Genomic DNA, 23790 nt, shown 5'->3' on the forward strand with positions numbered 1-23790 from the left:
AACGGATATGTCACTGGAAATGAAGTGAAATAATTCATTTAGCCTAGTTGTCTGAATTGGTGCCCGCAACTGATGTGATTCTGGGTGATGTGTCATAGATGAGTAAGTTAATTTTACAACTCATGTAATCTCGTGACAGACGAAACAGACTATCTAGTCCGCGAGCAGGTGAGATTTGGTTCTGGGTGCCCGAAATTACAACCCATGTTCCTGAATATCAAATTGAATCCTTAGAAGAAATAAACATGGTCCCTGGTCAGCGCATGGTGAGGTCAGTACAGTGTTTTCAGTCTGAAATCTGATGGCCTGCTTGTAACTTCTCACATCTCAGTCCTGTCCCATATGACTACTCTATTCCCTATATAGGCTAGTGCACTACTTTTGACAATGGCCTATAGGCCTCTGGTCAAAAGTAGCACATTATATAGGGAAAGTAGTGCACTGTATAGGGAATAGGCTGCCATTTGGGACACAGTCCCTTGTGTCTGGTTAAGGGGGAAAAGCTCTCAGTACTACTCTACTGTCACCTGAATGCTGCTGTAAGTGAGTTCTACTCTACTATCACATGAATGCTGCTGTAAGTGAGTTCTACTCTACTGTCACATGAATGCTGCTGTAAGTGAGTTCTACTCTACTGTCACATGAATGCTGCTGTAAGTGAGTTCTACTCTACTGTCACATGAATGCTGCTGTAAGTGTGTACTACTCTACTATCACATGAATGCTGCTGTAAGTGAGTTCTACTCTACTGTCACATGAATGCTGCTGTAAGTGAGTTCTACTCCACTGTCACATGAATGCTGTTGTAAGTGTGTACTACTCTACTATCACATGAATGCTGCTGTAAGTGAGTCCTACTCTACTGTCACCTGAATGCTGCTGTAAGTGTGTACTACTCTACTGTCACATGAATGCTGTTGTAAGTGTGTACTACTCTACTATCACATGAATGCTGCTGTAAGTGAGTTCTACTCTACTATCACATGAATGCTGCTGTAAGTGAGTCCTACTCTACTGTCACCTGAATGCTGCTGTAAGTGAGTTCTACTCTACTATCACATGAATGCTGCTGTAAGTCAGTACTACTCCACTGCCACATGATTGCTGATTGCTGCTGTAAATCAGATTACAAGGTCAGTAAAATCCCGGTGGAAATTGTGTCTAATGTCAAAGGGCTTTTTGAAAAAAGGAACATTCTTAATGTGCTGTTCTCCTCAACTCCTCCCTCAGAGAAAAGTGGGCCTGATGTTTGTCAACAACATCAACAACATCAACCCCCTGGTCATGAGGTATCTTTATCTGGTTCACCAGTCAGTCATGTGAGCCGAATGTATATTGGCACAACACGCCTAAGGATCTCAACTTCTGAAGGAGGGAGGGAAATAGAGGATAGAGGGATGGGAGGGGAGTGAGAGAGACTTGGGCAAGAAAAACTCCTCCACTCCAACGTGCTGTGGTTTCCCTGCTGCCCATGGCTTCTAGAGCGCAAAGACAGAAGGGGGAGAGCAGGCAGGAGAGAGAGCAGGCAGGAGAGAGAGAGAGCAGGGGAGAGAGAGAGCAGGAGAGAGAGAGAGTAGGGGAGAGAGAGAGTAGGGGAGAGAGAGAGTAGGGGAGAGAGAGAGAGCAGGGGAGAGAGAGAGGAGGGAAGAGAGAGAGGAGGCAGGAGAGAGAGAGCAGGCAGGAGAGAGAGAGCAGGCAGGAGAGAGAGAGTGGGCAGGAGAGAGAGAGCAGACAGGAGAGAGAGAGCAGGCAGGAGAGAGAGAGCAGGAGAGAGAGAGAGCAGGAGAGAGAGAGAGAGCAGGCAGGAGAGAGAGAGCAGGCAGGAGAGAGAGAGACAGGCAGGAGAGAGAGAGCAGGCAGGAGAGAGAGAGCAGGAAGGAGAGAGAGAGAGAGAGAGAGAGAGAGAGAGAGAGAGAGAGAGAGAGAGAGAGAGAGAGAGGGAGAGCAGGCAGGGGAGAGAGAGCAGGGGAGAGAGAAAGAGCAGGAGAGAGAAAGAGAGAGAGAGCTCGGGGGAGAGACGGCATGTGTCTGGAGCTCAAAGAGAGCAGGGAGGAGAGAGGGAGCGAAGGCATGTGTCTGGGAACAGAGCACTCAGTGTGCCAGGGAACAGCCGTGAAGAGATTGCCATCTGATAGGCCTGACTAATGCCTTGAGTTCAGCCCTCCACTCTGATGGAGCTGCCTAGAGCCCGGCTGGGGCTGAGAGGAGAGAACCCAGATTGAGGCATAGAGAAAGAGGCATAAGAGTGAAACAAGAGAGGGGGGCCTTCGTATGGAGAGAGAGAGACAGCATTGGGAGGGGGAGAAAGAGAAAGGGACAAAAAGAGTAGGAGCAGAGAGGAAGAGGCAACCACCAAATATCTATCCATGAAAATAAGCCTAAATGAGGAATATTTTATGGAGGTTTTACTCCACCCAAAATCTGTCCACCAACATTTTTGTATGAGGTCAATGAGTGAGTGTCATATTTGGTCAACAAAATGTTTTGTTGCTAATTTGAAACAATATATATTCTACCAAATAAGCATCACTTTGCCCATCCCTGCTCTCTGCTGCCTGCTGTACACGAGAGAGGGTGATGTACCTTTTCTGAGATTTCAAAACTGATTTGTTGCTTATCAAATTCTACTTGCCTAATTTGTTGTCGTAATTGCTCTGTAATGATAAATTACTTTAACTGGGTTGTGATATAACCACAATATGTAAGTCTACCGCTTAAACTAAAAATGAAAAGATATACACTAATCTATTAACTGCGCCTAGCAGACTTGGCAAAATGTAAATATAGAACGTCCTCGTACTAGTACAGCTGACGCTGAATCGACACGAGTCACACGCGTTAACACGTGCAACTGTACTGCCAGCTAAACAGAGTGCAGTGCGCATGCCCGAACGACTGTACACACATCTACATACATTCCTCGGTGTCCACATCACTAAGGATCTGGTCCACACACACACACACACACACACACACACACACACACACATATTGATACAATGTAATCAGCTGAACATTCGGATTTATTGCAACAATGTATCACTAAAAACGCTAAGATTACAAGAATTACACACTGTAGGTTGAAATGCATTGCTAGTGATGTGCTGGCATGTCAGGACATGTCAACATGTAAAACGGTTGGGAAATATTACCGAGAGACAATATCACAGCCCTAACGTTACCACAATATAGGTTACTGCTGTAACTGGACAACTTGACAATAAATGATCTTCTGTGCAAAACTGATGATCACGTTTATTAGACATAAGGTTACAAAAAGGAGTGTGAGTCTGTTGTAGTAGCACCCATCTAAAGGGATGGGCAACTTGTATAATCACATAGTTATGTCTTTTACCCCCTGGTTATCGGTACCTTTTTATGGTCCGACCGGTAGATATGTATTATGGTATCTAGTTTACTGGGCATTGTAACCCCGGCTAATCATCCACAACACAACGGGGTTCCTTCCTCATTACAATGGTCCTTGGCCGATCTTTCTGTCTCTGTTGTGGCAAAAGACACACTGACTGACATGCCATTGTTGGTTTACAAACACGGAAGAACTTTTGAAGGTTCAAATCGCCCGAAAGGTCTGATAGCCTTGAAAATTACAGATCAACACAAAAATCCAAAGTTCAAACCCGCTAACTAGTAACTAGATCTTACATTAGCTAGACAACCTAGTCCCCATAGGACATTGTTGAGCTCACATAGAAGGTTAGTAGTAACTTAGTTATTAACTGACAGATGTTGGCACAAAACAAAAAATACAAAACTATTAACAAGTAACATTTGTTTCTGTTTTTCACTGGTTACAAAACAGAAAATAGGCCTAAACCAAGCAGGAGGCCAACATCAGAATATAATACTGACAGAGAGAGAGAACCGAACAGCGCCAGTATGCAGTACAAGCCAGACAGATGCCGTATGCTTACCGGTAGCTGGAGACAAACAGAAGACACTTACCAACGAAAAGCCTAAATGCCTTCAAGCCCTCCTCTTCGTTCTCACTGTCGGGACATGGACTCAAATCATTCAAATAGACAGACTATTCTCCAAATGTTAGGCTAAGTGCGAAATGGCTTATTTTTGTATGGTATTGTCGTTTCCTTCGCTTTGTCCCAAAAGCTAACCGGTTTCGTTCTTCTCAGTGTGAGGTAAGCGGAAACACACCAGCCGCCTCGCTTTCGCACGGTGTCCATGGGAAACAGTAGTCGAGACCGCAGTCAGGCAAATGACTGTATATATAAATGAATGCTAGAGGCCTCTAGTGGCCAAAAGCACGTATTAGCATGGGAAGCGCCATTGAGGGCTTCCACCATTTTAATGTAGCCAACTGGATGGGACGGACTTCCAACTTTATTGTCAGATCCCTCCTGGTGGACCCGGTCGGAGTCATGTCCAACCAGGTCATCAGGAGGATTCAGCCAATCGTGAAGAAGAAAATTGACCACTTGAGAAAACCAGCTAGAGAGAATGGGAGAAAATCCCCAAATCCAGATGTACAAAGCTGGTACAGACATACCCAAGACGACTCAAAGCTCTAATCACTGCAAAAGGTTATTCTACAAAGTATTGACTCAAGGGTGTGAATACATAAAGTACCAGTCAAAAGTTTGGACACACCTACTCATTCCAGGGTTCTTATTTATTTAGACTATTTTCTACATTGTAGAATAATGGTGAGGGGATCAACATGATGAAATAACACATATGGAATCACATAGTAACCAAAAAAGTGTTAAACAAATCTAAATATATTTTAGATTTGAGATTCTTCAAAGTAGCCACCCTTTGCCTTGATGACAGCTTTGCACACTCTTGGCATTCCCTCAACAAGCATCATGACCAAATGCTTTTCCAAAAGTCTGTAAGGAGTTCCCACATATGATGAGCAATTGTTGCCTGCTTTTCCTTCACTCTGCAGTCCAACTCATCCCAAACCATCTCCATTGGGTTGAGGTCGGGTGATTGTGGAGGACAGGTCATCTGATGCAGCCCTCCATCACCCTCCTTCTTGGGAAAATAGCCTTTACACAGCCTGGAGGTGTGTTGAGTCATTGTCCTGTTGAAAAACAAATGATATTAGGACTAAGCACAAACCCGATGGGATGGAGAATCGCTGCAAAATCCTGTGGTAGCCATGCTGGTTAAGTGTGCCTTGAATTCTAAATAAATCACAGACAGTGTCACCAGCAAATGAAAAAACCACACCCTCACACCTCCTCCTATTATATCAGAGAATAAGAAGACAGTGCTGCTACAGATAGAACATTGAGACAGATATTTCACCGGATGTATAAATGTGAAGCATCCGCTTGGCGTTTCCACTCACTACCAAATATGGTAGTGAGAGGAAGCCCACTGGCCCGGCATCGGGAGAAGATAGAAGGAGATGGATTTTGGCTGAGATTATGCAACTATGACTAATTTGTTCCCATTGGAAATGGCAGGTTGCGGTCTATCTTGGTTTATCTATACAAATCTTATGTCCTGCCTCACGCTAGCCAATTCCCTGTCGAAACCCAGATGCAGTTTGATTGTCATCTTTAGTAGAGGTCCAATTCACAAACGTTCAGTAACGTTGCCCCCTTAGCCCTCGATTTAGCGAGAGAGAGAGAGAGAGAGATACTGACATTTCGCTTGTTTGATTGCCTTGCGGAGGGAATAACTACACTGTTTATATTCAGCAATATTTCCACTAACCTTTCCATGGTTAAATGCGGTAGTTTGCGCTGTCAGTTTTGCGCCAATGCTGCCATCTATCCACAGTTTCTGGTTAGGGTAGGTTTTAATAGTCACTGTAGGTGCATCTCCTATGCACTTCCTTATAAACTCACTCACCAAATCAGCGTATACCTCAATATTATTCTCTGAGGCTACCTAGAACATGTCCAAGTTCGCGTGATCAAAACAATCTTGAAGAGTGGATTCCGATTGGTCAGACCAGCATTGAATAGTCTTTAGTATGGGTCCATCCTGTTTGAGTTTCTGCCTGTAGGAAGGGAGGAGCAAAATGGAGACGTGGTCAGATTTGCTGAAAGGAGGGCGGGGGAGGGCCTTGTACGCATCGTGGAGGTTAGAGTAGCAGTGTTCCAGTGTTTTAACGGCGCGAGTGCTAGTCAATATGCTGATAGAATTTAGGTAACCTTGTTGTTTAACAAATTTGCTTTGTTAAAATCCCCAGCTACAATAAATTCAGACTCAGGATATATGGTTTCCAGTTTGCATAAAGTCCAGTGAAGTTCCCAGAGGGCCGTCGTGATATCAGCTTGAGGGGGGATATACACGGCTGTGACAATAACCGAGGAGAATTCCCTTGGGAGATAATACGGTCGGCATTTGATTGTGAGGAATTCTAGGTCAGGTGAACAAAAGGACTTGAGTTCCTTTTATGTTGTTACAATTACACAATGAGTCATTAATCAAGAAACATACACCCCCGCCCTTCTTCTTCCCTGAGAGATGTTTGTTCCTGTCGGTGCGACGCACAAATAATCCAGGTGGCTGTACCGTCTCCGACAGCATATACCAAGAGAGCCATGTTTCCGTGAAACAGAGTATGTTACAATCCCTGATTGGAAAGCATCCATTGCCGTAATTTTGTCTACCTTGTTATCTAGCGACTGGACATTAGCAAGTAACATACTCAGAAGTGGTGGGTGGTGTGCGCGCCTCCAAAGTCTGACCAGAAGACCGCTCTGTCTACCTTTTCTCCGGCGACGTTGTTTTGGGTCAGCCTCTGGAATCAGTTCAAATTCCCTGAATGGTTCGGACATAGGATCCGCTTCAGGAAAGTCGTATTCCTGGTCGTAATGCTGGTGAGTTGACGTCGCTCTGATTTCCAGTAGTTCTTCCTGGCTGTACTGTATGTAATAACAGGTACGATTTTCTGGGCTAACAATGTAAGAAATAATACATAAAAAAGCTAAATACTGCAAAGTTTCCTAAGAGGCGAGGCAGCCCTCTCTGTCGGCGCCCTCTTGAGCTTTGACAAAGTTCCAGTGAAACTGGAAACCAACTTTTCATTGGCAGGTTTTATTGTCATGGTCCTTAATTTCTAAGAATAGTTTTTCTCCACACAGATATTATATATGGAATAATAGGGACAGGATTGTATAAACATAAAAAATACTTCTTTGTTTTTAGAATATTGGTTACAAAATAATATCCTATTGGTGAGCCAACTGGTAAATGCAGAGAGTCTTTAACTTTATCTTGGCAAAGTCGCAGTTGCAAATGAGAACTTGTTCTCAACTAGCCTACCTGGTTAAATAAAGGTGTTCTCAACTAGCCTACCTGGTTAAATAAAGGTGTTCTCAACTAGCCTACCTGGTTAAATAAAGGTGTTCTCAACTAGCCTACCTGGTTAAATAAAGGTGTTCTCAACTAGCCTACCTGGTTAAATAAAGGTGTTCTCAACTAGCCTACCTGGTTAAATAAAGGTGTTCTCAACTAGCCTACCTGGTTAAATAAAGGTGTTCTCAACTAGCCTACCTGGTTAAATAAAGGTGTTCTCAACTAGCCTACCTGGTTAAATAAAGGTGTTCTCAACTAGCCTACCTGGTTAAATAAAGGTGTTCTCAACTAGCCTACCTGGTTAAATAAAGGTGTTCTCAACTAGCCTACCTGGTTAAATAAAGGTGTTCTCAACTAGCCTACCTGGTTAAATAAAGGTGTTCTCAACTAGCCTACCTGGTTAAATAAAGGTGTTCTCAACTGGCCTACCTGGTTAAATAAAGGTGTTCTCAACTGGCCTACCTGGTTAAATAAAGGTGTTCTCAACTAGCCTACCTGGTTAAATAAAGGTGTTCTCAACTAGCCTACCTGGTTAAATAAAGGTGTTCTCAACTAGCCTACCTGGTTAAATAAAGGTGTTCTCAACTAGCCTACCTGGTTAAATAAAGGTGTTCTCAACTGGCCTACCTGGTTAAATAAAGGTGTTCTCAACTGGCCTACCTGGTTAAATAAAGGTGTTCTCAACTAGCCTACCTGGTTAAATAAAGGTGTTCTCAACTAGCCTACCTGGTTAAATAAAGGTGTTCCCAACTAGCCTACCTGGTTAAATAAAGGTGTTCTCAACTAGCCTACCTGGTTAAATAAAGGTGTTCTCAACTAGCCTACCTGGTTAAATAAAGGTGTTCTCAACTGGCCTACCTGGTTAAATAAAGGTGTTCTCAACTAGCCTACCTGGTTAAATAAAGGTGTTCTCAACTAGCCTACCTGGTTAAATAAAGGTGTTCCCAACTAGCCTACCTGGTTAAATAAAGGTGTTCTCAACTAGCCTACCTGGTTAAATAAAGGTGTTCTCAACTAGCCCACCTGGTTAAATAAAGGTGTTCTCAACTGGCCTACCTGGTTAAATAAAGGTGTTCTCAACTAGCCTACCTGGTTAAATAAAGGTGTTCTCAACTAGCCTACCTGGTTAAATAAAGGTGTTCCCAACTAGCCTACCTGGTTAAATAAAGGTGTTCTCAACTAGCCTACCTGGTTAAATAAAGGTGTTCTCAACTAGCCCACCTGGTTAAATAAAGGTGTTCCCAACTAGCCTACCTGGTTAAATAAAGGTGTTCTCAACTAGCCTACCTGGTTAAATAAAGGTGTTCTCAACTGTCCTACCTGGTTAAATAAAGGTGTTCTCAACTAGCCTACCTGGTTAAATAAAGGTGTTCTCAACTAGCCTACCTGGTTAAATAAAGGTGTTCTCAACTAGCCTACCTGGTTAAATAAAGGTGTTCTCAACTAGCCTACCTGGTTAAATAAAGGTGAACTCAACTGGCCTACCTGGTTAAATAAAGGTGTTCTCAACTAGCCTACCTGGTTAAATAAAGGTGTTCCCAACTAGCCTACCTGGTTAAATAAAGGTGTTCTCAACTGGCCTACCTGGTTAAATAAAGGTGTTCTCAACTAGCCTACCTGGTTAAATAAAGGTGTTCCCAACTAGCCTACCTGGTTAAATAAAGGTGTTCTCAACTAGCCTACCTGGTTAAATAAAGGTGTTCTCAACTAGCCTACCTGGTTAAATAAAGGTGAACTCAACTAGCCTACCTGGTTAAATAAAGGTGTTCTCAACTAGCCTACCTGGTTAAATAAAGGTGTTCCCAACTAGCCTACCTGGTTAAATAAAGGTGTTCTCAACTGGCCTACCTGGTTAAATAAAGGTGTTCTCAACTAGCCTACCTGGTTAAATAAAGGTGTTCCCAACTAGCCTACCTGGTTAAATAAAGGTGTTCTCAACTAGCCTACCTGGTTAAATAAAGGTGTTCTCAACTAGCCTACCTGGTTAAATAAAGGTGTTCTCAACTAGCCTACCTGGTTAAATAAAGGTGAACTCAACTGGCCTACCTGGTTAAATAAAGGTGTTCTCAACTAGCCTACCTGGTTAAATAAAGGTGAACTCAACTGGCCTACCTGGTTAAATAAAGGTGTTCTCAACTAGCCTACCTGGTTAAATAAAGGTGTTCCCAACTAGCCTACCTGGTTAAATAAAGGTGTTCTCAACAAGCCTACCTGGTTAAATAAAGGTGTTCTCAACTAGCCTACCTGGTTAAATAAAGGTGTTCTCAACTAGCCTACCTGGTTAAATAAAGGTGTTCTCAACTAGCCTACCTGGTTAAATAAAGGTGTTCTCAACTAGCCTACCTGGTTAAATAAAGGTGAAATAAAATACATAAATAAAATAGTTATAAGCCATTCTACAAGATCCCTGTAACACCTAAAGATTTTGCAATAGTTTTAGATGCCATTCCCTCAGGTGTTGCTTTATTATTCAGGAACGTGTCGAGAGACCTGACCCTCAGAACATACCTACGTTTAACCCTGTTGACTCATCAGTAGGAAAGATTTGTTTTTTATTATTTCAGTACATTCAACAACAATAGAGCTATATGAGCCTTGTTTCAACAGGATGCCATGCCTGATTGGAATGGTTTCATGGATATTATCTGTTGGGAAAAAGTTTGCACACACACATATCTACTTATTAACTCAACTAAATTAATTAGTTTAATGAATTAGTTAATTAGTTAATAGACTAAATGAAGGAAGTTTATTTAAAAAGTATTCATAAATATTATCCTGCCAACCACTATATGAAGAAGTTTAAGAAAAACATAAATTCAAATTGTACCTTTTGTAATGACCATCCAGAAACAGTGTTGCATATTTTTTGGCATTGTATTCATGTAAGGAAACTGTGGCAAGACATCAGTATATTTATAATGGAACACATTTATGATGATTTTACACTATTATGGAGAGATGTACTGCTTTGATTCTTTACCTACGATAGAAATAAGTTAAAACAATTTAATGAATTTAATTTAATATTTTTGGGGGGACAAATTTCATATTCACAAATGTAAACTTTATTTTAAGACAATTCAATACTCTACCAACAACAAAGCTGCTAGAATTATAAATGTGTGTATGTCCCTTTAAGGGGCTTCCAAGTGGCACAACGGTCTAAGGCACAGCACTTCAGTGCTAGAGGCGTCACTACAGACCTTGGTTCAATTCCAGGCTGAATCACAACCAGCCGGAGTAGGCCGTCATGGTAAATAATAAGTTGTTCTAAACTGACTTGAGTAATTAAATAGAGGATAAATAAGTAAAGGTGCTGGTGTAATGTGATAATGTACCCCCTAGCCCAATTGTTCTTCATATATACTTGTGTTCCCCCATGTACTTTTTGTATTGATTAACAATAATACAATTTATTTTAAATAGAAAAAACAACAACATTTAAGAGACAATCGGATGTGACGATGTAAAACGTAATTCAAGGGCTGAGGGTTTAGGGACGAGGGCTGTCCACTTTGAGTGTGGACCGCAGTGTTCCCAGTCCAGTGACAGCAGCAATACACAACTATTGGTGTTATTCTGCCATTAAACCTTGACGAAGAAGAAGAAAGAAAAATAAGTGTTGGCAAACAAACAACATCTCCCCGCTCTTCAACTGGTCGTTTAGTACAGCAACATTCCGTTCAATTGAACGTTTCAGAGCGTAAAAACGGTCGCAGCCCTGGTTTCTACGGATTCACAAAACAACAACAGGTTCGTGTTAGGTTTCTCCCCAGCCCTCGCTGTTTCTTCGACGAGCCAGTACACGTGCAGGTAGATGGACTATCTCCGCACCAGAAAGTGAAGTTAAGGTCCATCCTCTGGGACGATAAAGGGGTCATCTTCAGAGCTTCCTCCGTGTATAAGGCCGATGCTACAGGACAAGTGGATCTTTGCCGCTCTCCTTCTCTTGGCGGCAGTTACACGGGAGTTGAACCCATGGGCTTGTTTTGGGCCATGGCGCCCGAGACTCCACACAGCAAAATGTTAATATAGATGTTCTGCATGGGGATACAGGTGAGCTCTAGGCCACAGCGACCAACGAGAGGCGGTTTATGACAAAAGGGGCGAGGAGGATACCGTTGGGCTTGAAAGGAGGAAGAATTCGGGGAGTCCTCTTTCTACCACCCGGTTAGTAACTTCGACCACTCAAACTGCTCTCAAGTGGGAAATTGTATTTTTGTGTCCACAGGACCAGTATTAATAAACATTGCTCTAAGGAAATGGAAATCCATTGATTGTATATACTGTAAGCCTACACCTAAAACATTTTGTTAAACCAAAGGGCCAATATTAATTATGATTTAATTGTGCCAATGTGGTGGTGTGAGTTCTCCTAAGAAAAACACCAATTACAATGTTAGATGTTCCATAGGCCTTTGTATTAGACAAGGCCAACTTTTCATTGCATAGGTATGCCAGAAAACAACAGAAACCTATCCCCCCCCCCCCCCCCTCCTTAGGTCAGGGTCCATTTCCTGGGGTACTAGATGTGTATATTCTGGGTGGAGGTCTATCAGAGGTCCGGGCCAGTCTGCTGGCTGAAAAGGCTTTGTGGTTCTGGCGCTGGCCTACTACGGCTACCAGGACATGCCCAGAAACGTTCCTAAACACTTTGACCTGGAGTACTTTGAAGAGGCCATTACATTCCTGAGGAGACAGCCACAGGTTAGTGGAGGAAGAAGAGCAGGTGGTGATTAGGTTCATCATGTCCATGTAATGTCCAGGCCCCGAGTTTCCCAAAAGCAACATGGTACTAAGATCGTCGTAATTCCATTGACACTAAATGGATGAAAGATGTTCTTAGTGCTAATGATGTTTTTAGGAAACACAGCCCAGCACTCTTACTCTGAGACGCATCATGAATATGGGCCATTCGTTCCATTAGAAGAAAATATCCCCCTGAGATTCCTCTCACTAAACTTTTATATATATTTATTTAGCTGTGTAAAAGCTGCCATCTACTGGCTGTTGTTTGCTCCACACTAGGGCTGTCCCCTACCAAAAAAATACATTTATTTTCGGTCGACCAAGAATCGTCTGTTCTTTCAAACCAAATTGATTTTCCATCCAATGTTATTTAATCAAATCAACTATATGTGCTGGGCTTGTCTGAAGCTTTAAGCAAATAATAAGATTAACAAATAATTAAGATTAACACACAAAAGCCTAGAGGGAGTCGACCGCAATTGATTTGATTGTGCCGCCTGGCTCAGACTTGCTGCGCTGTGTTAAAAAAATAAGTGATTTTGTGTCTAGCACCCGTATACTCTCTCTCCTCCCTGCTGCAGCGACCACCACAGAACATCAGTGTGTCTAGCACCCATATTCTCTCTCTCCTCCCTGCTACAGGCACCACCACAGAACATCAGTGTGTATAGTGCTGTCTCTCTCCTCCCTGCTACAGAACATCAGTGTGTATAGCGCTGTCTCTCTCCTCCCTGCTACAGAACATCAGTGTGTATAGCGCTGTCTCTCTCTCCTCCCTGCTGCAGCGACCACCACAGAACATCAGTGTGTATAGCGTTGTCTCTCTCTCCTCCCTGCTACAGACGACCACCACAGAACATCAGTGTGTATAGCGTTGTCTCTCTCTCCTCCCTGCTACAGCGACCACCACAGAACATCTGTGTGTATAGTGCTGTCTCTCTCTCCTCCCTGCTACAGCGACCACCACAGAACATCAGTGTGTATAGCGGTGTCTCTCCTCCCTGCTACAGCCACCACCACAGAACATCAGTGTGTATAGTGCTGTCTCCTCCCTGCTGCAACGACCACCACAGAACATCAGTGTGTATAGCGCTCTCTCTCTCTCCTCCCTGCTACAGATGACCACCACAGAACATCAGTGTGTATAGCGCTCTCTCTCTCTCTCCTCCCTGCTACAGCCACCACCACAGAACATCAGTGTGTATAGTTCTGTCTCCTCCCTGCTGCAACGACCACCACAGAACATCAGTGTGTATAGCGCTCTCTCTCTCTCTCCTCCCTGCTACAGCGACCACCACAGAACATCAGTGTGTATAGCGCTCTCTCTCTCTCTCCTCCCTGCTACAGCCACCACCACAGAACATCAGTGTGTATAGCGGTGTCTGTCTGTCTCTCTCTCCTCCCTGCTGCAACGACCACCACAGAACATCAGTGTGTATAGCGGTGTCTGTCTGTCTCTCTCTCCTCCCTGCTACAGAACATCAGTGTGTATAGTGCTGTCTCTCTCTCCTCCCTGCTACAGCGACCACCACAGAACATCAGTGTGTATAGCGCTGTCTCTCTCTCCTCCCTGCTACAGCGACCACCACAGAACATCAGTGTGTATAGCGCTGTCTCTCTCTCCTCCCTGCTACAGCGACCACCACAGAACATCAGTGTGTATAGCGCTGTCTCTCTCTCTCCTCCCTGCTACAGCGACCACCACAGAACATCAGTGTGTATAGCGGTGTCCATGTTGCTGAAGCTGTAACATAATGACAGCCATTTCTGACTGAAAAGTTACGTTACCAAAATCCCACATTTTGTTTCGGGAAAAAACATTCCCTATTCCCTCAGCCGTTGCTCTCTTTACGTGACACACGTATGCATCGTATGCACGTGACCAATAGGGCCTGACCTATAGCATATCATAATCACATCAATACATTTGGTTGTAGCAAACTCTGAACACCGTAACATGTGACCCGCAAAATGGATGCAGAGGACGTGACAAAGAAACTGTTAAACTGGGGGAGTGTTTTCTGGTTGCGCAGGAGGTTTAAAGGGAATGAATTTGACTAGTTGTGGAATATACTGGAGATCACGCTAAAATAATTAAGGAGCCAGCACTGCTTGTTATGTGTGCCTATTGTTTTTGTTCAAGCGAATTATTCAATGGTCGCGTTTGTTATTTTAAAATAACTTAAAATGCTTGATTGCATTTCACACCATGAATGACTCGTATGCTGTTTGCTTACATGAATGAATAAATGATTTATCAATAGAGTAGCCTATATAATTATTGAAATATAAGCCTAAGTAAGTTACGGTATTAAGACTAAACAGGATGAGCGCTTAGGCCTACAGCTCGCTGGTGGTTCTACCAGGCTGCTATACTAACCTTACTAATGATAATGATGTGGTGGTTCTATACTAACCCTACTAATGATAATGACATGGTGGTTCTATACTAACCTTACTAATGATAATGATGTGGTGGTTCTATACTAACCCTACTAATGATAATGATGTGGTTCTATACTAACCCTACTAATGATAATGATGTGGTGGTTCTATACTAACCCTACTAATGATAATGACATGGTGGTTCTATACTAACCCTACTAATGATAATGACATGGTGGTTCTATACTAACCCTACTAATGATAATGACATGGTGGTTCTATACTAACCTTACTAATGATAATGACATGGTGGTTCTATACTAAGTCTACTAAGGATAATGACATGGTGGTTCTATACTACTAATGATAATGACATGGTGGTTCTATACTAACCTTACTAATGCTAATGACATGGTGGTTCTATACTAACCTTACTAATGATAATGACATGGTTCTATACTAACCCTACTAATGATAATGACATGGTGGTTCTATACTAACCGTACTAATGATAATGACATGGTGGTTCTATACTAACCTTACTAATGATAATGACTTAGTGGTTCTATACTAAGTCTACTAATGATAATGACATGGTGGTTCTATACTACTAATGATAATGACATGGTGGTTCTATACTAACCCTACTAATGATAATGACATGGTGGTTCTATACTAACCCTACTAATGATAATGACATGGTGGTTCTATACTAACCCTACTAATGATAATGACATGGTGGTTCTATACTAACCGTACTAATGATAATGACATGGTGGTTCTATACTAACCTTACTAATGATAATGACTTAGTGGTTCTATACTAAGTCTACTAATGATAATGACATGGTGGTTCTATACTACTAATGATAATGACATGGTGGTTCTATACTAACCCTACTAATGATAATGACATGGTGGTTCTATACTAACCCTACTAATGATAATGACATGGTGGTTCTATATTAAGTCTACTAATGATAATGACATGGTGGTTCTATACTAACCTTACTAATGATAATGACATGGTGGTTCTATACTAACCCTACTAATGATAATGACATGGTGGTTCTATACTAAGTCTACTAATGATAATGACTTGGTGGTTCTATACTAAGTATCCTAATGATAATGACATGGTGGTTCTATACTAAGTCTACTAATGATAATGACATGGTGGTTCTATACTAACCCTACTAATGATAATGACATGGTGGTTCTATACTAACCTTACTAATGATAATGACATGGTTCTATACTAACCCTACTAATGATAATGACATGGTGGTTCTATACTAACCCTACTAATGATAATGACATGGTGGTTCTATACTAACCCTACTAATGATAATGACATGGTGGTTCTATACTAACCCTACTAATGATCATGACATGGTGGTTCTATACTAAGTCTACTAATGATAATGACATGGTGGTTCTATACTAAGTCTACTAATGATAATGACATGGTGGTTCTATACTAAGTCTACTAATGATAATGACATGGTGGTTCTATACTAACCTTACTAATGATAATGACATGGTGGTTCTATACTAACCCTACTAATGATAATGACATGGTGGTTCTATACTAACCGTACTAATGATAATGACATGGTGGTTCTATACTACTAATGATAATGACATGGTGGTTCTATACTAATGATAATGACATGGCGGTTCTATACTACTAATGATAATGACATGGCGGTTCTATACTACTAATGATAATGACATGGTTGTTCTATACTACTAATGATAATGACATGGTGGTTCTATACTACTAATGATAATGACATGGTGGTTCTATACTAAGTCTACTAATGATAATGACATGGTGGTTCTATACTAAGTCTACTAATGATAATGACATGGTGGTTCTATACTAACCCTACTAATGATAATGACATGGTGGTTCTATACTAAGTCTACTAATGATAATGACATGGTGGTTCTATACTAAGTCTACTAATGATAATGACATGGTGGTTCTATACTAAGTCTACTAATGATAATGACATGGTGGTTCTATACTAACCCTACTAATGATAATGACATGGTGGTTCTATACTAACCCTACTAATGATAATGACATGGTTCTATACTAACCCTACTAATGATAATGACATGGTGGTTCTATACTAACCCTACTAATGATAATGACATGGTTCTATACTAACCCTACTAATGATAATGACATGGTGGTTCTATACTAACCCTACTAATGATAATGACATGGTGGTTCTATACTAACCCTACTAATGATAATGACATGGTGGTTCTATACTAAGTCTACTAATGATAATGACATGGTGGTTCTATACTAACCCTACTAATGATAATGACATGGTGGTTCTATACTAAGTCTACTAATGATAATGACATGGTGGTTCTATACTAACCCTACTAAGTATAATGACATGGTGGTTCTATATTAAGTCTACTAATGATAATGACATGGTGGTTCTATACTAACCTTACTAATGATAATGACATGGTGGTTCTATACTAACCCTACTAATGATAATGACATGGTGGTTCTATACTAAGTCTACTAATGATAATGACATTACTTGTTATCATAATGATTTAATAATAACAATAATGAAGGAGATCAAGGAAAAAGGAGGGTTATTCATTATTATTTTTTAAAACTTTTGATCAGTGTAAACAACACTAAATAAATTATAAATAATATCAAGAGAGGCTGGTCTAACGAAGAAAAAAAAAAGAGTGTAAAACATTTATTACAACATAGTAAAGATTTTTAAAACAGCTGAAATTGTTGTGCGAAGCTTGGTGCTCACCGACTCCGTAGGCTATCAACCAAACTGTCCGTCAGGCAACGGAAGCAGGATCTGCCTTATGTCTGTAGATATATTGACGATTTCTAAAGCCGGGCACATTTAACAATTAAGACTATTGATTTATAGACCTAATTAAGTTGGTGTCCTCTCTCCTCACTTTTCTTATACAATAAGGCAAGGGCTGTTTTCTCGTCTCCTACCTCTGCTGCCTCCGCTGCGGTGTTCTCAACACCAATATGCTGGGTAACGTTGCTATTATGCACACAGCAACATGGTCTAGGAAAAGTCGTCAATTCAACAGAGCGCTAATGTGTTTCAGAACCGTGGACAGCGACCACTATCCATCGTGGGGAGAAAGCGCATTTGTGTCTGGAGAATTCTATACTCCTGTTCATTTATCAATTCAATTAGGATACCTTTTAGTCTGTTATATCAGGATTTGGAAGATACTGATAGAAAAGGAAACGGACAGAGGCCCAGTCTACCAAAGTTAAATGTTTATTCACGGGAACGTTCTCCCGTGTACAGTACAGGACCTTCAATTTATAGCGACACACTTCCACACCAACCATCAAATCTGCCCGCCAACAGAGCCTAGGGGAGTACGTGAGAATAGTGTCTTCCTACCCTCCCCTAAGATGGGGAGAGACCTGGGACTGGGAAGTTCTCAGTGTCCCAGCCAACGTCGCCCCGGATCTGGCTCAGACAGATAGTCTGTTCTCAAAACACTAGACACACTGTTCCCAAAACGTTGATTCTGACTAAAACCACACACCGTATTATAATATAATAATCGAATGAGTCTAACCCTTACACACATGTATTATAATAGTCTAATGATTCAAATTAATTTAATACAATCACATGGTATCAGACCTATGGTTTCAGGACTGTAACATTCTAATCATTTATTAAAACACATTTCCTTATCAATTTGTTATAAAATAATATACTTTTTTATTTGTGTTGCCACCATTGTTCTTACATAACCAGTCCACTCAGACAAGCGTGAACCAGAAGGGTGGCTTGGACCAGTCCACTCAGACAGGCGTGAACCAGAAGGGTGGCTTGGACCAGTCCACTCAGACAGGCGTGAACCAGAAGGGTGGCTTGGACCAGTCCACTCAGACAGGCGTGAACCAGAAGGGTGGTTTGGACCAGTCCACTCAGACAGGCGTGAACCAGAAGGGTGGCTTGGACCAGTCCATTCAGACAGGCGTGAACCAGAAGGGTGGCTTGGACCAGTCCATTCAGACAGGCGTGAACCAAAAGGGTGGCTTGGACCAGTCCACTCAGACAGGCGTGAACCAGAAGGGTGGCTTGGACCAGTCCACTCAGACAGGCGTGAACCAGAAGGGTGGTTTGGACCAGTCCACTCAGACAGGCGTGAACCAGAAGGGTGGTTTGGACCAGTCCATTCAGACAGGCGTGAACCAGAAGGGTGGCTTGGACCAGTCCACTCAGACAGGCGTGAACCAGAAGGGTGGTTTGGACCAGTCCATTCAGACAGGCGTGAACCAGAAGGGTGGCTTGGACCAGTCCACTCAGACAGGCGTGAACCAGAAGGGTGGTTTGGACCAGTCCATTCAGACAGGCGTGAACCAGAAGGGTGGCTTGGACCAGTCCACTCAGACAGGCGTGAACCAGAAGGGTGGTTTGGACCAGTCCACTCAGACAGGCGTGAACCAGAAGGGTGGTTTGGACCAGTCCACTCAGACAGGCGTGAACCAGAAGGGTGGTTTGGACCAGTCCACTCAGACAGGCGTGAACCAGAAGGGTGGTTTGGACCAGTCCACTCAGACAGGCGTGAACCAGAAGGGTGGTTTGGACCAGTCCACTCAGACAGGCGTGAACCAGAAGGGTGGTTTGGACCAGTCCACTCAGACAGGCGTGAACCAGAAGGGTGGTTTGGACCAGTCCACTCAGACAGGCGTGAACCAGAAGGGTGGCTTGGACCAGTCCACTCAGACAAGCGTGAACCAGAAGGGTGGTTTGGACCAGTCCACTCAGACAGGCGTGAACCAGAAGGGTGGCTTGGACCAGTCCACTCAGACAAGCGTGAACCAGAAGGGTGGCTTGGACCAGTCCACTCAGACAGGCGTGAACCAGAAGGGTGGCTTGGACCAGTCCACTCAGACAGGCGTGAACCAGAAGGGTGGTTTGGACCAGTCCACTCAGACAGGCGTGAACCAGAAGGGTGGTTTGGACCAGTCCATTCAGACATGCGTGAACCAGAAGGGTGGCTTGGACCAGTCCATTCAGACAGGCGTGAACCAGAAGGGTGGCTTGGACCAGTCCATTCAGACAGGCGTGAACCAGAAGGGTGGCTTGGACAACATTATTTAAAATATATCCATTTTTGTATTTTCTTTTTTGCTACTGCTCGACTAAAGAAATCTCGGTCGACCAACAGCCTATCGACCAGTCGACTAAATGGGATCAGCCCTACTCTGTACATCAACAGAACAGCACAATTCATGACAGTGGCACAACCCAGAACAATGCTCTTTATGTTTAATATTTAACTATCTATTTATTGATTTGTCAAAACCAGTTTACCTTGATTGTCTGTAATGATTTTAAGTCTCTTGGCAAACCATTTTTATTTTCCTCTAGGTCCAGGAATAGGAATCCTGTCCATCTCGAAGAGTGGCGACCTGGCTCTGTCCATGGCCTCTTTTCTCTCTGGCATCTCAGCCACAGTCTGGATCAACGGCTGCAACGCTAATGTCATGACACCACTGCACTACAAAGACCTCGTCATCCCTCCCCTCGTGCCTAGCCTAGAGAACATCACCCTCACACCGTCTGGCCACTTCGACGTCCGAGACACCATTCAGGACCCAGATACTGAGGGGAACCGCGGTTCTTTGATCCCAATAGAACGTTCCAGTTCTAGGTTCCTCTTCGCCGTCTCGGAGGACGACAGGAACTGGAACAGTTGTCTCTTTGCCCAGCAGGCCGCCGCCTGGCTGAGGCATCATGGGAAAGAGAACTTTGAGGTGGTGACGTACCCAAGGGCGGGTCATTTGCTGGAGGTGCCCTACATGCCCCACTACCCGTCTGGCTTCCACTCTGCGGTGGCTAAAGTGGTTGAGTTTGGAGGAGAGGCTAAAGCCCACCATGAGGCTCAGCTGGATCTGTGGAGGAGGGGCTAAAGCCCACCATGAGGCTCAGCTGGATCTGTGGAGGAGAGGCTAAAGCCCACCATGAGGCTCAGCTGGATCTGTGGAGGAGGGGCTAAAGCCCACCATGAGGCTCAGCTGGATCTGTGGAGGAGAGGCTAAAGCCCACCATGAGGCTCAGCTGGATCTGTGGAGGAGAGGCTAAAGCCCACCATGAGGCTCAGCTGGATCTGTGGAGGAGAGGCTAAAGCCCACCATGAGGCTCAGCTGGATCTGTGGAGGAGAGGCTAAAGCCCACCATGAGGCTCAGCTGGATCTGTGGAGGAGAGGCTAAAGCCCACCATGAGGCTCAGCTGGATCTGTGGAGGAGGGGCTAAAGCCCATCATGAGGCTCAGCTGGATCTGTGGAGGGGCTAAAGTCCACCATGAGGCTCAGCTGGATCTGTGGAGGAGGGGCTAAAGCCCACCATGAGGCTCAGCTGGATCTGTGGAGGAGGGGCTAAAGCCCACCATGAGGCTCAGCTGGATCTGTGGAGGAGGGGCTAAAGCCCACCATGAGGCTAAGCTGGATCTGTGGAGGAGGGGCTAAAGCCCACCATGAGGCTAAGCTGGATCTGTGGAGTCGGCTAAAGCCCACCATGAGGCTAAGCTGGATCTGTGGAGGAGGGGCTAAAGCCCACCATGAGGCTCAGCTGGATCTGTGGAAGAGGGTCCAGGAGTTCTTCAGGAAACACCTGAAGGGCAGCAGCAACACTGGCCAGAAAGCCAGGCTGTAACACGAAGAGAATGGCTACCTTCCAGGTCGACGTTTGGACGGGTGTTTAATACATCAGCTAATTAGGGACGTCAAGCGTTCAGTCTGCTGCACAGACCCTCTGGACGCTTTCGTCCATAGCGCCTGGTTAAATTGTGCTTAGGATCATTTAAATGGTTAGTAGTGAGAAAGTAGTGAGAAATATGTGATTATTGAAGAAATCTATTTGCTTCATTTGCTATCATCCTAAAATAAGATATTGAATTATTTAGCCATGTCTAATTAATGTATATTACAGTACTTTCCATGATGTGTTACTACAGTTACACAATCTGACGTTTTGACCACATCAAATTGGGGGGAATAACCCAGCCTTTTTTTGACCTCTGATTGGAGACGTTAGTATATACATTAATACACGATGACACATGATCAATTAGTTAAAACAGATCTGTCTTTGCTTTTGGACTGTTGATTTTGTCATACGTGCTTTTGGGGTCGCGGAGTTTAGAGCGCCGTGAGAATGACACGGAGTTTAGAGCGCCGTGAGAATGACACAGAGTTTAGAACGCCGTGAGAATGACACAGAGTTTAGAGCGCCGTGAGAATGACACAGAGTTTAGAACGCCGTGAGAATGACACAGAGTTTAGAATGCCGTGAGAATGACACGGAGTTTAGAATGCCGTGAGAATGACACAGAGTTTAGAATGCCGTGAGAATGACACAGAGTTTAGAACACCGTGCGAATGACAGAGTTTAGAACGCCGTGAGAATGACACAGAGTTTAGAACGCCGTGAGAATGACACGCCGTTTAGAACGCCGTGAGAATGACACAGCGTTTAGAATGCCGTGTGAATGACACAGAGAATGCACGGTCTCTATAAAAGTCGCTGCCCACACACCAATACACGGATTTCACTTAAATAGCATGTTTTTGGAATTCTTATATGGGGACACTCAAAGTCAAATCTTAAATGAATCATTGTTTATTGTCAGCGCGCTGGAGAGGTTCCAACAAACTTAATGTGCCATTGTGAACGTCTGTTAGAAGCGCTGCTGGGGCGGTCCCAGCACCTGTCTTATGTACGGCTATACACAGACAAGTTATAAAAAGTATTTAGTCAGCCACCAATTGTGCAAGTTCTCCCACTTAAAAAGATGAGAGAGGCCTGTAATTTTCATCATAGGTACACTTCAACTATGACAGACAAAATGAGGGAAAAAAATCCAGAAAATCACATTGTAGGATTTTTAATAAATGTATTTGCAAATTATGGTGGAAAATAAGTATTTGGTCAATAACAAAAGTTTCTCAATACTTTGTTATATACCCTTTGTTGGCAATGACAGAGGTCAAACGTTTTCTGTAAGTCTTCACAAGGTTTTCACACACTGTTGCTGGTATTTTAGCCCATTCCTCCATGCAGATCTCCTCTAGAGCAGTGATGTTTTGGGGCTGTTGCTGGGCAACACAGACTTTCAACTCCCCCCAAAGATTTTCTATGGGGTTGAGATCTGGAGACTGGCTAGGCCACTCCGGGACCTTGAAATGCTTCTTACGAAGCCACTCCTTCGTTACCCGGGCGGTGTGTTTGGGATCATTGTCATGCTGAAAGATCCAGCCACGTTTCATCTTCAATGCCCTTGCTGATGGAAGGTTTTCACTCAAAATCTCACGATACATGGCCCCATTCATTCTTTCCTTTACACGGATCAGTCGTCCTGGTCCCTTTGCAGAAAAACAGCCCCAAAGCATGGTGTTTCCACCCCCATGCTTCACAGTAGGTATGGTGTTCTTTGGATGCAACTCAGCATTCTTTGTCCTCCAAACACGACGAGTTGAGTTTTTACCAAAAAGTTATATTTTGGTTTCATCTGACCATATGACATTCTCCCAATCTTCTTCTGGATCATCCAAATGCTCTCTAGCAAACTTCAGACGGGCCTGGACATGTACTGGCTTAAGCAGGGGGACACGTCTGGCACTGCAGGATTTGAGTCCCTGGCGGCCTAGTGTGTTACTGATGGTAGGCTTTGTTACTTTGGTCCCAGCTTTCTGCAGGTCATTCACTAGGTCCCCCCGTGTGGTTCTGGGATTTTTGCTCACCATTCTTGTGATCATTTTGACCCCACGGGGTGAGATCTTGCGTGGAGCCCCAGATCGAGGGAGATTATCAGTGGTCTTGTATGTCTTCCATTTCCTAATAATTGCTCCCACAGTTGATTTCTTCAAACCAAGCTGCTTACCTATTGCATATTCAGTCTTCCCAGCCTGGTGCAGGTCTACACTTTTGTTTCTGGTGTTCTTTGACAGCTCTTTGGTCTTGGCCATAGTGGAGTTTGGAGTGTGACTGTTTGAGGTTGTGGACAGGTGTCTTTTATACTGATAACAAGTTCAAACAGGTGCCATTAATACAGGTAACGAGTGGAGGACAGAGGAGCCTCTTACAGGTCTGTGAGAGCCAGAAATCTTGCTTGTTTGTAGGTGACCAAATACTTATTTTCCACCATAATTTGCAAATAAATTCATACAAAATCCTACAATGTGATTTTGTAATGCTCTGGGTGTCGTGGGTGTGGAGTCAAATGCAGGAGACAGAGAGTTCAATTCTGCGCGTCTTTTAATCGCACCAACGCACCACAGGGTGCTCACAAAAAGTTACGTT

General features: G+C 43.4%; 1 protein-coding gene and 1 pseudogene across 1 annotated transcript in view; one reads left to right on the forward strand and one right to left on the reverse strand.

Annotated features, from left to right (window-relative positions):
• The window catches only part of susd6 (sushi domain containing 6), a 61718-nt gene extending 57430 nt beyond the window's left edge, over positions 1 to 4288 (reverse strand). Inside the window, exon 1 of the mRNA XM_036984651.1 lies at positions 3967 to 4288. The gene's annotated coding sequence lies outside the window, so the exon portion shown is untranslated. The remainder of the gene's footprint in view (positions 1 to 3966) is intronic.
• Positions 1098 to 21379, forward strand: LOC110529173 (annotated as a pseudogene).
• Positions 21380 to 23790: the final 2411 nt, after the last annotated feature.

This window comes from Oncorhynchus mykiss, chromosome 8 (genome assembly GCF_013265735.2).
Source record: "Oncorhynchus mykiss isolate Arlee chromosome 8, USDA_OmykA_1.1, whole genome shotgun sequence".
Classification (NCBI taxonomy): domain Eukaryota; kingdom Metazoa; phylum Chordata; class Actinopteri; order Salmoniformes; family Salmonidae; genus Oncorhynchus; species Oncorhynchus mykiss.